Source organism: Tenrec ecaudatus, chromosome 15 (genome assembly GCF_050624435.1).
Source record: "Tenrec ecaudatus isolate mTenEca1 chromosome 15, mTenEca1.hap1, whole genome shotgun sequence".
Taxonomy (NCBI): domain Eukaryota; kingdom Metazoa; phylum Chordata; class Mammalia; order Afrosoricida; family Tenrecidae; genus Tenrec; species Tenrec ecaudatus.
The window spans coordinates 41,427,706-41,441,814 of record NC_134544.1 but is presented as its reverse complement, the minus strand read 5'-3'; the positions used below and the strand labels follow the sequence as shown (position 1 = coordinate 41,441,814).

Here is a 14,109-nt window from a genome sequence, read left to right as displayed (position 1 = left end):
GTTTCCACCTGCACAGTTCATTGATATTACCTGATGCCCAGCAGGTACTGTCTGCATCACTGGGTCTGTATCGAAGGGGCCCTGGTGGCATTAATGGTGACTCATGGGGCTGCTAACTGCAAATTGAGCAGTTTGAGACTGTCCACTGCTCTGCAGAGGAAAGACGAGGCTTTCGACTCCCATAAAGATTTGCCGTCTCAGAAACTCACAGGGGCAGTTCTACCCTGTTGTGTAAGGTCTCTATGAGTGGGCATTGACTCTGCAGCAGTGAAGTTAGTGGTGGTTTGGTTTGTTCATTCACTGCTATGAAATTGATGCACAATGAACCCTTTGGACAGGGTAAAAGTGCCCCTATGAGTGTCCAAGACTAGAAAACCCCATCTTTCTCCAGCTGACCCGCTAGTGGTTCCATCTACGGACCTTGCACTTCGCAGTCCAACACGTAACCACGACTCCCCACCAGGCCTCCTCTCCATTTGGTCTGTGCACCTGATGGCCCTCCTCATTTTAACAGGAGCTCAGTATCCCCTAAAAGACATACTGCCCTCCTCTCCCTCACCCACTCCTTTTACTCCTGACAATCTCTGATCTCTGTGTACCTCCCTATTCTAGTTATATCACATGTGTGAGACCATTGTTGTTTTAAATGATAATAGTCGTTGATGCATGTGTAATCCTTTTCTCTGACTCGTGAACAGGAATTTGGATCATGATGAATTTGCTCATTTGAAAAGCAAAACCTGAGTGACCTTTCCTTACCTTAACAAGAGTTAAGATCTGGCCAGTGAAATAAATATTCTTGATTTAAATGGTCGCTTTCATCTGTTATATATGTTTAGATGGAAAATGAAGACTTTAAGTAAAATAATTAAGGAAATTGTTTAAAATTTTATTTTATCGATATTTCTTATTATATTTCATAAATTAGAATTAGAAAGTATGTAGTTCAGTAAGAAGCTATTAAAATGGAGTAAATACCAAATCTGATTGTTTTCCAGTATGTCTTTAACAAAATAATATTGAAATATATCAATTTGGAATTTACATGAGCAAGTCAATGTAGTCTATCTAAGGGTTAAACCACACGATATTACAGATGTTTTTATGATTCTACCTGTTATCGTACTCTCTGAATTTAATTAAGAACTCATTCTAAATCTTCACAATATCTTAGAAAAATCCCACTCATTTAGCACTTTTATTCACTAACTACATACATGTAACCAATTAGGACTTAATAAGCCTTTTGCCTAAGAGAAAATTCTGATCTCTGTAAAGCTTTGATTCTTGGCCTGCTTATCATGCCCTTATCAAGTTCATTGCTCTGCAGCTTTATATGGAAGAAAAGATATACAATTAGGTTTTCCTTCTGCGTGTTGCAATTATGGGCATTTTTATTTCTATGAATATTGCTTTCTATGGAGATAACTCTTTCCAACATTAGAGAAAAGTGAGCCATTATTCCTATAGAAATAGGAATATTCTATATTGGAAATAGACTGGAAATGGGGCACAATCAACAAGAATCTAGGTCTTAATTGTTCATGTTTTTAAAAGGGTAAATTTGCAAAACTAAGGCCAAGAAAATGAAATGTGGGATTTTAGAGTTCATCAAAAATCAAATATTTTATATTGCCAATAATTAAAAAACACTTTAACCCATCAAACATCCCACAAATACTCTGTTTTGATGTGTGTGCATTTGTGCTGTAAGTGTTCAGTACTATGATTTGTCAAGGTAATCTATCTATCATAACAAATTTAAGGGAGCCAGGGCATTCCTATGGATTTGAGGTTGCAAATGGTGTTATTTATAGTGAGACATAGTCAAGGGCTCAGTCGGAATCCTGTTGTTTTTAGAAATGAAGAGACAGTGGTTTATATAGTTGTTGTGGATTGAATTCTGCCTCCCCCAAAGATATGCATTGTAATCCTAACCCCATACTTTTGGAATAATATTTGATTCCTGTCCATAATGCAATCTAGTTTAATATAATCTGTTATGGTTATACTCGTGTTGGATTGTTTTTAAACCTAATCACTTCTGAGTTGCATAGAGGGAAACAGAGACACAGAGACCTACACATAGCACATGCTGTGGAAGAGAAATGCCATGGAGGACTGTCCGCAAGCCAAGGAAGCAAGGAACTGCCAGGTCTCATGACGAGGAAGAATTGGACCTGGCCAAGCCCTTGATTTGTACTTTCATGCTCCAGAATTCTGAGCAACTAAATTTCTGTTCCTTCAAGTCTCTTACTTGTGTTATTTCTGTTAAGTCAGCACTAGATAATTAAAACAATTGTTTAAATAAACTCCACAGCATTTCACCTCTAGACAACAGAAAATCCAAGCCCATGATTGCCTAATTACAAAGTCATGCCCTTTCCACTATATCAATCTTAGTCCTCTGCACAGTAGAGCATGTGGGGATTTTTTTGTTTGTTTGAAAATCTAATATTTGTGCTTTATCTAAGGCCTGTTATCTCAGAATATTTATAGGAGAAGCCCAGACATCAGTGCTTTACTTTAATTCAAGTAAAATGCTTCTGATTGTTTCAGTGGAAAGACTTGACCCAACTCTTGTATGAGTGCATCACTTCAAATTCAGCTAAGAGACCCAGAAAGACCAGACATGGCATAGTAATTTGAGGTGCTCTTAGTAGGTGTCAACTTTGATGTTAGTGAGAGTTTTATCCCTTGGCTATTTTGCAATGAAGGATTACACCATGTCTAGCCTCTGACTCACTACAAAGGGTCATGCTCAGTATCATTCTGTCTTTGTGGGATTTATAACACAATTGAAGCTGGACACAGACTACCCTGTCCCAAAAGGAGTTAGGTAGTAACACACAGGACATGATAGGTATCCTGACGTAATGATGTTACATTTCAGGTTACGGGTTTCTAGCAATCCTGGGAGCATAGAACTCAGTTTATTGTGAAATGTGCAGCTCATGCCGCCACTAACTCATTTGCAGAGAAGTACATTTGGGCAAGCCACTGAAATCATATCAAAATTCTCTCAGATATTTAGCGTGAAGGATTATGCTAATCAGGTCAACCTCATTTCCCCTTATAAGAAATCATGAGAAAATAAAGCAAGAACAGATAAGGTAGAAGTTCTCTAGCCTGGATGTGCATGAGAAGCTAGGAGGATTTTTTAAACAGCTGCCTAGAATCCATTCCCAGAGATTCTGATTTAATTGATCTGCATTGAACCTGCTGTTGCAAAACCTCTCTGTGGGATGTGTTTCAAATTTGCTGTTTTTCTCACCTACCTCAGACCTTATGCGGTTATAAAAGATGAGTATCCGAAGGCAACACTTTGCAATTCACTTATTTCCTGTTAAAGGGAATGATGTGATGATGCTCATGGTAACTCTTATTGAGTTGGCTACATACTATCTGCTAAGCCTTGCCCCAAGCAGTTAGTGCTTACCACAGCCATCGATGGGGGATAACGTCGCTATCTCCTTTGGTACATGAGAAAGATACATGCAGAACTGAGGTCGTTTTCATGTGGTACACATGGCGGAGGTGGAATGTGAATCTAGGCAGTTTGGCTCCAGCATCCCAACTCTTACAGTGTCAAGTGAGATGGTCCCTCCATCTCTCCCAGCAGGTTTCCTTTCTCACTTCTTGAGTTCCACGGCGTCTAAGCTAGGTAGAGGCTCCGTCATCCTGACACTAGGTCATAAGGAACATGGGATTCCTTCCGGTTGCTACTTAATACCCATAGACACAGTTTCGCCTTGAAATGGGGCACGATTCAAGGAGGAAATGCTAGGTGAGTACTCCATCCTGGAAAAAGAAGACACGTCCATTCTGCAACACAGTGGAAAGAATCAGACAGAAAGAAGATCACATAGGTGCCCTTTGACTTATTAATTCTAGAGTTCTCGGCAAGTAAGTTCATCTTTTATACCCCCAGTTTCCTGATGGGGATAATATTTCATAAATCATAATAGTTTAAAGGTTTAAAAGGAACAGCATAGGTAAAGGCCCCGTCCTCTGTATGCAGGCCTTGCCTGGCCTTTGTAGGGCTCCCATTCCACATAGGCACATACACTTAGCAACTAGCAACTCCAGCCTAACTTCTACCATGTCTGCTCTATTTTGTGGCTTTAACTTCTGCATTTAAAAGGCTGTATGGTGAATCCAAAATTGTTGTGATAGTTAGTTTTTCTGTGCCTACAAGGCACTATTAGAAGATATGGGTGGAGTTTAGCCTGTCAATCAAGTCACAGCTTGATGATCTCTTTTGGAGGTGTGATTAAAATACGTGGCTCTCTGGAGTCTGGCTCCTCTCTCCACCTTCATATTCCTGCCAGTGAGCCACTCTGAGACCTGCCAGAGCCCTGGGATGAACTGGGTGAGTGGATCCACATGACATTCCACCTACCGGCCCATGTTCTTCCTGCATTCTGCACCATTGCATGTGGCCAAATGAGTCTGAAGAGGGACTTATGGGCTAGTATCAGACTTATGGACTTGTGTTGGACTGGGCTGGGATGTTTTCTACATACGTATAACTACTTCTTGATATAATGCTCTTTCTTACATATATAGAAATAGCACTGAATTTCTTGCTTTAGTGAAACCAGCCTAACACATTGTGCATGAAAATAGACTTCTAAGTTAAAGAGAACCACCTGTATAGTTAATTTTTTTAATCTAGAGGAATATTAGGAACAAAAGTACCTGGTCTATACACACACACATCCCACAGTCCAATTCACTACCAATCTATCCAAATGCCTAAAATCTCTTCCTTAGAATCTCTGTCTTCTAGGGGACTATTAGAAGAAATCATATTTGTCAAAATAAGACATATATTAACTTTTATTTGGAGTAGCCACATGTTGATGTGCCTTATAAGACAAGACAGCTTGATGGTGCATGAAGAGTAGGAGCCATTTAAGTTGTGTTGTTATTGTCTCAATTGGCCTCCAGACTCAACATTTAAAATGATTTTATTTCAAGTATAGCCTCCACTGATGAAGTCTTCAGTCAGAAACTGCCCAAACCTATCAGAGATTTTAACCTTATATCTGAGCTCACCTGGAAACCATAAGAGATAAGCAGCCTTGACATAATTGTCAACTCCCAAACCTGGTTCTGCCTGATATGAGAAAGGCCTTATAGATACGTGTGGATACTTCAGTACACTATGCAAGCTTCAGTCCTAAACCCTGAATTCACATCCCTCCACGAAATCATGCCTGGAATACCTCTAAATCTCCAAGGTGCACATACCAGAAACAGAGCACACTTGGGACAACAAACTGGAATTAGTCTGAGGACTACCGGGGATAGATGGCCCCAAAGCCCAAGTACTCAGAGCATGGTAAACACAAGTAACTACTTTTCTTCTACCCCATGGCCCTCTGGGGAGAGTACCAACCAGAGGGAGGCTAGATTATCAAGACCTTCTAAAGTTGAAGGCCCAAGACCAGACCACAAGACTTGCCAAGGTCCACGAGCAGGACTGATGACAGTACATCGTGGTGAGCAGCATTGGTGAGAAAGAAAGTGTGCAAAGAAAACAATCTAAGGATGTTCCTTGACTTCAGGGCCAGGTGTTTAGCTTTAGAACAAAAATACAGCATGTTCATCTCCTCTATGAGTAGTAGAAAACTTCAGTATTAATGGGATATTCTTGGAAAGATGAAGTGGAAAAGTCTAAAATCGCTGTGCTCAGATTGACACACCATCGAACACAAAGTAGAACATACAGTGATTTAAGACAAAGTTTGTGTCACGTAACAAAACACACATATTTGGCTTAGGTGAGAAGGACATCAAAACGGAAATGGCGCCAGATTTTCTGTTGTTTTCCACCTCAAAACAAGCAGGGTCATAGCTGCCAAGATCATTTTCAGAAGACAGAATTGACTTCTCCGGAATGAGTGGTGGTTTGACAGTTCCAGCCGAACTCCAGTTAGAAAAGAAACTGTGTTTCACCTTTTAAGACACACACTATTTGCTTAGAAGGGAGTTATTCAAAGTTACATATGATCATATATTTAATTACACGGATATATGATGGAAGTGTTAATATAAGGGAACATAGTAAACTCAGAATAAAATATTTCTATGCTTGTATTTAAACTTCAATGCGTCTCATATAGACTCTTATGTAACTCATGAGGATTTAGCTTTCATTTCAACATTGGCTACCCTTGCAGAGAAATATGAAATATTGTGTTGTCTGCCCTGCCCCTCACTCTCCTGTCCCCTTCCAGCCCCATGGCTGCTAAACTTCATGAGATCATTTTGGAGAGAGATTTGGGATTTGTTCCCTATTGAAACAGTGCTACAAAGCAAAGGTCACCACCTGTCTTGTCTGTTTGGTATGTTAACTTCATGGTGCCCTTCAGGCTATCGTGTCATTCACTGTACCATGGTGCCCTTCATGCTGTTGTGAAGCTGGTAGTTTTGCCACTACTGTTTCAAATACCAAGCTAGCCAACTCTTAAGTGTCAAGTTTTGTCAGGGCTTCCAGACTAGGAGAGACTAGATAGAAAGGCCTGGAGAGATGCTTCTCAGAATTAGTCAATGAACACCGTACAGATTTTGTCTGACTCCTTACTGTTGTCACATGAGCAGAAGGGATTAATCACTAGAAGAGAGCATTGTGTTTGGGGGAGTAGAAAGCCAGTGAGGGAAAGGGAGATCCTGGTGCGGTGGGCTGCCAGGATGTGCTGGCTGTACTGGAGTGATGGGTATGTTTATGATTCATATTGACTTTAGTTCTACAAATGAACATCAATTACAATTCATCTCAACCTAATAGCAAAAGTAATTAAAATCTTTATATTTTCATACTATGAATAATCCAGAATCCATGAATGAAAAATAAAAATTGAGTCTGGTCTCCAAAATTTGAAAGTCATTCACATCCTGGCTTTCCATCTCCTCCAGCTACGTACAACACCAATCGTCCAATGCATTTTCTCTTTCTTGGCCCTTATGTCACAGTTAAGTCTTTGTCAAATGACTGACCATACAGGCCCTCTTCTGTCCACCCAAGGTAAGAGTATTCCTAAATTACGACCCTGTCTTTTAAGTCAGCTGCTAAATGAGCAGATACTAGATCCTGGAGGTTGTCCCTGCCCCCACTGAGTTCCATCATTTGCTAGAATGACTCACAGTACTGATGGATAGGGTTAGACTTACGACCTTTTCCCCTATAACCACAGAAGGTTTTACGCAGAGAATCACAAGGGACATCTGGATGGGGTTTGGGGCAAAGAGCTTCCTGCCTTCAGACATATGCCAGTTCTTCCACACACAGCAATCCAGAAGCTCCACATGAAGCTTGGGAGTCTGGCAGCCTTGATAATCGTCCCTGGGGCCTTGATATGTAGGAAGGACTTGGCCTTAATGCACCGTCAATGATTGGTTGAATCATGGAATGTGCGTGATTGATTCCACCACCACCACCCCATCCCCCAGTGAGTTATCAGGTATGGTCTTGGGGTTCCCATCCTATCTGTTTCAGTGTGGCGAATGGGTACTTCAGAAGATCGTATGGAGTGGCTTAATTCCCAGGCCTGTTTTCACAAACCAGTGACAAAGGACCACGACTAAGTCTTTGTCCCACACACGTCTTTTTAAAGCTTGAAACTGGTTGTTTCAGTGACTGTATGGCTTTTGTCAAACCAAAATCATTATCACTATGAGTTTTAGTTGGGGAAGAATCCAATGTAGGATTCTTTCTCCCTTGCTTCCCTCTTGTTGCCACTATCTGTCATCCAGCTGATTCTGACTCACAGCGGCCCTATAATATAGCGTGGAACTAATGCCCCTTTGGGTTTCGTGGGTTATGATCTTTATGGGAGCAGACCAGAGCCCTTGACCTTTCCATTAGCAGCTGAGGGCTTCACCAGGTATTCCCTAGGGCTCTTCCCATCGAGTGGGCTGACACGCAGTGACCTCTAAGGCTGCCCCGGCTTTTCCTCTGAGTGGTTGGTGGGTTCAAACCATGGGTCTTTCCCTTAGCAGCCGAGTGCTTAATCACTGCACCACTAGGACGGCATCTAGTGTCTTTGCATGTTCTAATATAGTTGATATTCAGGTGCACGTACATTTCTATATTAGAATTTTAATCCAGTGTATAAAGCCATAGTCCATGTCATTCTGTTGTCATCAAAACGATCACTGGTTCTAATTTTTCTCTATTAAATGTTATGATTAGCATATTTTTCCATCTGGCTCTTTCCATGATGTGAATAATTTTCAAAAGGATGGATATGCAGAGTATCTTCTTCATCCAGTTTTAAAACCCACTGTTGTTAGGTGTTATCTAGAAAACTTCAACCCAGAGCGACCATCTGCACATGAGAATGAAACACTGCCCAGTCCTGTGCCATTCTTACAAGTGTTCCTAAGCCATTTCATTATGGAGAAGAAGGCACTCACTCTGACATCCAGCCTTTGGGAAAACAACTTTTTTCTATTGGCTGGCATTTAATAGACTACATAGGGCTGTGTGGAATACCTCCCGCATCTTTTGATTTCATGCTATTTTTGTAGATTATATTTCCTTGGGGGGGGGCTTGTATCTATTTTTAAAACTTTTCAAGCCATTACTTGCATTTCTTAAACTTTTCCTCTTTGAATTCATACTTTCTTTGGCTCAAAATATCATTCTATATAAATAAGTGCTTTTTAAAAATAAAATGAATATCTAGTCCAAGGTGACATATAGGTGTGTAGGTATGCATATTGATGCATTCATTCATTCATTCATTTATATCCTAAGCTGAAACTTGACCCAGAGAATTCCACCGTGCCAGTCTCTTAAGGAGATCTGGACTGAAAGATGCCAGTGGGGCTTGTTTTGCAGTGACCAAGTGCAGCATCCTTTTGAAGGCCTCACAGATGTGCTAAGAAATAGCTAAGGCCTGGACTTGCGTGGGTTCACCCCTACTAGGAGCAAGCGGCCAGCATCACCCCTCTGCAGAACGGTGCTGACACACTCTACAGCTAGACATGAACTACTGGTTCCTGATAAATCAAGGGTATCTGATTTGCCTGTTACAAGCCCGGCTTTCTTTGGAAGCAAGCCCTGGAAGCTATTTTTTCTGATCAAATTCTAGCTCACATGAAAGTGCTTATGGAAGAGAAAAACAACATTTACTCATGATAAAGCTTGAGTTCCAGCCATTATAAATCTTATCAATCGCCTAGTGAAGGTTAAGGGGGAAAAAGAGAAATGAAAAAGAGTTCCCATTGTGCTCACTCAACCTTGAGTCTAATCTCGGGCTCTTAAACACTGTTGCAAATTGTTCTGGAATGTCCATCGTTGGCACAGACCAAAATACAAGTATGAGTACATCAAAATGTACTGCTGCAAATCATGGAAACCTTTATTAAATAAAAATTGCAATGCGTGAATCTAGTTTTTCCCCAAAGTCTCCTCCTAGGCCTGTCTCCTTCTGAAGGCTGTGTTTGCATCTCTCTGGCCCTCCCTTCCCTGAAGAAGCTGCACGCTTCAATGTACACCTCTTAAGAGCATTCCTTTTGGTATCTTCCAGGGACCCCAAAGGAAATATGAAGGAGCCAAGTGTACTAAAAACACGCACGCTTTGTGAATAAACCCTGGCTCCTCACGAAGAACAAGCAGGCACGGTGTGGTGAGGAAATTCCTTAGTCCAGCTTTGCTGCCCTTTTCCTTACTGATGGAAAACCAACTGAACAGAACACTGCTTCCTAATAAGCTCCCGTGGTCACCCGTTGTCTTTTGATAAAATCTGTCAAGGATACCACTTTGGAATCCTCCCTCCACATCATGGGTATAACCATCTCTGCCTTAAATTGAACTGTCCCAATAGGTCCCCTTGGAAGCGACTGTGTTGACTGGGCTTTGTTTTCTAATGCACCTGAAGAGAGGAAGGAAGTCTGCTAGTGCCATGGGTATAAGTCGGGCTGCTAACTGCGAGGTCAGTATTCTAACCCTCCAAGATGAGGCTTTCGGTAAACAGTCTCGGAAACTTGCAGGGGCAGCTCTACCCTGTCCTGTAGTGTCACTGTGAGTCAGCATCAGCTTGATGGCAGTGAGCTTGGTTGGGTTGGGTTTTATGCCGAGAATAATGGTGAGCAATTAGAAACTACCAGCCCACTCCTCACGAGAAAGATGAGGCTTTCTATTCCCCCAGGTAACTACACTCTCAGAGACCCACAGCGGCAGTTCTGTCCAGTCCAATAGGGTCACCGTGAGTCAGAATTGACTCAATGGCAGTAAGGGTTTTTTTTTAGCTAGGGTCAAGAGACTTAACCAAGTGTATAACTGAGGACATTTATCTGCAGCTATTCACTGATGACAGACATGTCTAAACGCATTTTGTTTGGAGTGATCCTGTACATGAATGAACTAGAAGGCTAGTGGTAATAATTTTTGACTTCCCTTTGTAGCAATGACATTGAGGACCAAAGTAGGTAGTTGATCAATGGATGCTGAGTCTGAAGGTATCAATTCAGAAGGAAAATTGTTATAGTTCACTCTTTAATGTGAAACATTAGAAGGACAAATATTTTCTTTTATCTTTATTCTTCTCAACAAGCCAGAAATATAAGCAAACTCCTGTTAAATATCTGCCATGGTAATATTTACAGACAATCACATGCAAAGTATTATTTATGTATGTGTTATTCTTGGTAGACTAGAGAAACAAATTCATAGAGGCACTCATATGTGTATAAGAAAGTGCTTTATCCACAAGAGCAATGGACTATTTAGAAAACATTACAGCCCAGTTCAGATCAAGTCCATAAGCCCGATATTAGTCCATATGTCCAAGGTGATTCTATAAAGTCCTCTTCACACTCACCCAACACTTTCAGTGGCACCGAAATGCAGGAGGATCACAGGCCAGTGGGTGGGAAGTCTTGTGGATCCAGTGGCATTGTAAGCATCTCAGTGCTGTCATGGGTCTCCACGTGGCTCCTCCAGGTCCAGGTCTTGCTGCCATCAGCATAGATCCATGTGTCTTGTCAGTAGAGAGCCTCAGGGAGTGAGCCTGTGTCCCACCTGCAATGAGCTATTTATCTCCTTAGCGCCTCCAAATGAGGTCCTCAAGCTATGATCTAATTAGCAGGCTAAACGCCACCCCTTCACTATTAAACCTCAAGTTGACAACAGATTATGTAACTACCACAATATACATTTTAACATCAGTAAATGTTTTAAGTATTTATATACTATATGTGTGTGTGTGTGTATATATATATATATATGCAAACACACAAAATCTCTTGATTCTTCACTTTCAAAGAGTTATATCTCAGGCTTCAATGTATTTATTTAAAATGTGGGTTAGCTTTTACCACAGGATCTGAGTTGGAAACCCCATGCAGTGAACTGGACTTTTCCTTCAACACACCTGTGGCAGGATGAAAGAACTGAGGGACTTCCTTAGGCTGAGAAGAGCTAGGGCAGCGGTTCTCAACCTTCCCAATGCCACGGTCCTTTAACACAGTTCCTCATAGTGTGGCGACCCCCAACCACAAAATTATTTTCATCGCTACTTCATGACTAATTTTGCTACTGTTATGAATCGGGCAACCCCTGTGAAAGGGTTGTTCAACCTCCAAAGGGGTCATGACCCACAGATTGAGAACCGCGGACCTAGAGGCATCTCCAAAGGACTACCTGGTGATCTACTTCCCCAGAGTGACTCATCAAGAAGCCCACCGGTTGCATTGTGCCCTGGTACATCTGGAGTCCATATGAGTCAGAGTTGGCTCGCAAGCCCGTCAGGATCAGTAATAAGTTAAGGCAGCAAGCATGCTACTAGTTGACCACTCTATGTAAGAAATCAATGTGTTACTGAAATGAGTTCGAAATAGAATACCAGTTAGCTAAGTTTTCACTTGTAGCTCCTGAAGATCTTCTTTCACTAGAAATAGTAAAATATAGTCTAGAGTAGAAATGTTGAAACGAACAAACAGAAGGCTTTCTCTCAGGAGCCACCCTTTGACTGGTAATGAGAAGTCCATACAAATTTCAGGAGCAGCTGCAGGCCCCACCACTACCCTCAGCCCAGCCAGCTGACAGTTGCCTCGTTGCCAACCACAGAGAACTGAACTGGGGAAACCCCAGGGTGCTCAGGGCAGTGCTGGGTCTATTTATTGAACTTGTTAATCTTGTATCAGGCCTTTCAAGAAGTTGTCTGGTAGGTACAGAAAATTACAAGTAATCAATTCATCCGTTTTAAAATAAAGAGGGAAGTAATGATCAGTAGGAAATCATTTGATCCCAGCTAGAACTGAAGAAATGGTAAACATCTGATAACCAGTGGCAATTTTAAAAACTCAAAACCTCTTGATTTCAAGGGCTCAAGTAGAAAGCAAACGTTTTGGAAATGATGATGCCAATGTATGTATAAATATTCTTGATACAATTGATGTATGGATTGTTATAAGAGCTGTAAGAACCCCCAATAAAATGATTTATCAAAATAAATAAATAGTTATTTTTAAAAATAAAAAAACTCAAAACCAAACTCACTGGCATCAAGTTGATTCCAACTCACAGCTGCCCTGTGGGGGAGGGTTTCCAAGGCTGTAAGTCTCCAGGGGAATGAAAGGGTCATCTTTTCCTGCCCAGCGACTGGTGGAGAGGAACGGGTGACTTTGTGGTTAGTGCCCCATATTATAAATCCTTTTCTGGTTCTGGTTGAACAGGAGCACGAGTTACTTAAAGGTTACATGTTAGGCTGCCAACTGCAAGATCAGCAGTTCGAAACCACCACCTGCTCCACTGGAAAAAGACAGGGTTTTTTTGTTCTGATGGAATCAACAGTCTCAGAAACTCATGGGGGCAATTCTACCGTGTCCCCTAAAGTTGCTGTGAGTTGGCATCCATTCCTAGGCAGTGAGTTTGTTTGCTTGAGACTATTTGATGAAATGCATGTCTCCTCTCATTTGCATTTGCTCAGTATGTCCTCACACCCTCTGCCCCCTGCCCACCCAGACCTTGCCAAATGCTTGCATGACAATCCTGAAAAAGAACCCGTCAGGAAGGCAAAAGGATTTTGTTTTTCTTTCCGTTCTCCCTCTTCATTCACTGCGATTTTCCCACAATGCCGGTACCAAGTGTTTCCCTCCAACTGAAGAGTTGCCCTCCTGAGTACTGCCAAATTGGTCGGGGGCTGTTTCTTCCTCTGATGGATCCAGACTCACTTGCCAGGTTCATTCAGCTTTTAACACAGGCTTTGCTCCTTCCCTTTATGCCACACACAGCCTTGGCTACTTTCTTTATATTTTTCTGTGGATCTTAAATCTTTAGGTGCTCTGTCACATCAAAAGTATTTCCAGGGCCCCCAGATATTTACTGAAGTCTCTTCAAAATTAAGAAGAAGAGAGAGAGAAAAGAAAGGAAGAGAAACTTGCATGTCTGTATTGTGTCTACCTGGGAAGTTATTCATGCTGAATAACAGAACAAAATTGGAGCGCCTGCTTTCTGCTTACAGGAATGCCAATCAGAGAACATTCTTTTTAGGGCAGCCAAGTTTGGAAGTCAGTTGGTTTCTGGCAGTGAGTAGGGGGCGGGGATGGCAGAGGGGAGAGTACAGAGAGTCCTCAACTGATCTTCCGTTTCCAAGTGCTTCCGTAATAGCCACCAATGGGGACATAGCTCACCCACACAGAGACAGGTAAAAAGACAGCTGAGTAGAGCAGCATTAGATGTAAGAGCGGAAGCAGAGCTAGAGGGAGGAGGGAGGAGGAGGGAGGAGGAGGGAGGCCGTTTGAAAGCCTGCCATTGGTGAGTTTACCAAAGGCATCTGCCAGTGGGACTTCAATGGAATGTGAAACCAAATCATTTTTGAGTTAAAGATAGACACAGTGTGCACCAGGATCTAGAGGCTGGGCTTTAAACTCATCCCTCTCCCTAGAATTTCAGGGAGTTCTGTTATGTTCTCTGCTGTAATTAACCGTCTAGTTAAAGTCTGCTGGCTAAGTGCATGTGCTGAGAATTCATGTATGCTCTGGATGCCCTGGAGATTAAGAGGATTTAACAGAACATGAAGCGCACCCTCCACCAGGGTAAGTGAAAGATGGGTCTTAAAGATGAAAGTTAAAGTTGATGTGTGGGCGTTTTTT

The 14,109-nt window shown here is 41.8% G+C and overlaps 1 protein-coding gene across 3 annotated transcripts in view; it reads left to right on the top strand.

The window, feature by feature from the left end:
• The first annotated feature begins 13,734 nt into the window (after positions 1-13,734).
• The window catches only part of DTNA (dystrobrevin alpha), a 301,290-nt gene continuing 300,915 nt past the window's right edge, over positions 13,735-14,109 (top strand). For 2 of the 3 annotated variants that reach the window (XM_075532539.1, XM_075532540.1), the window contains exon 1: positions 13,735-14,052. The gene's annotated coding sequence lies outside the window, so the exon portion shown is untranslated. The remainder of the gene's footprint in view (positions 14,053-14,109) is intronic. The other variant, XM_075532541.1, reaches the window with a different exon arrangement.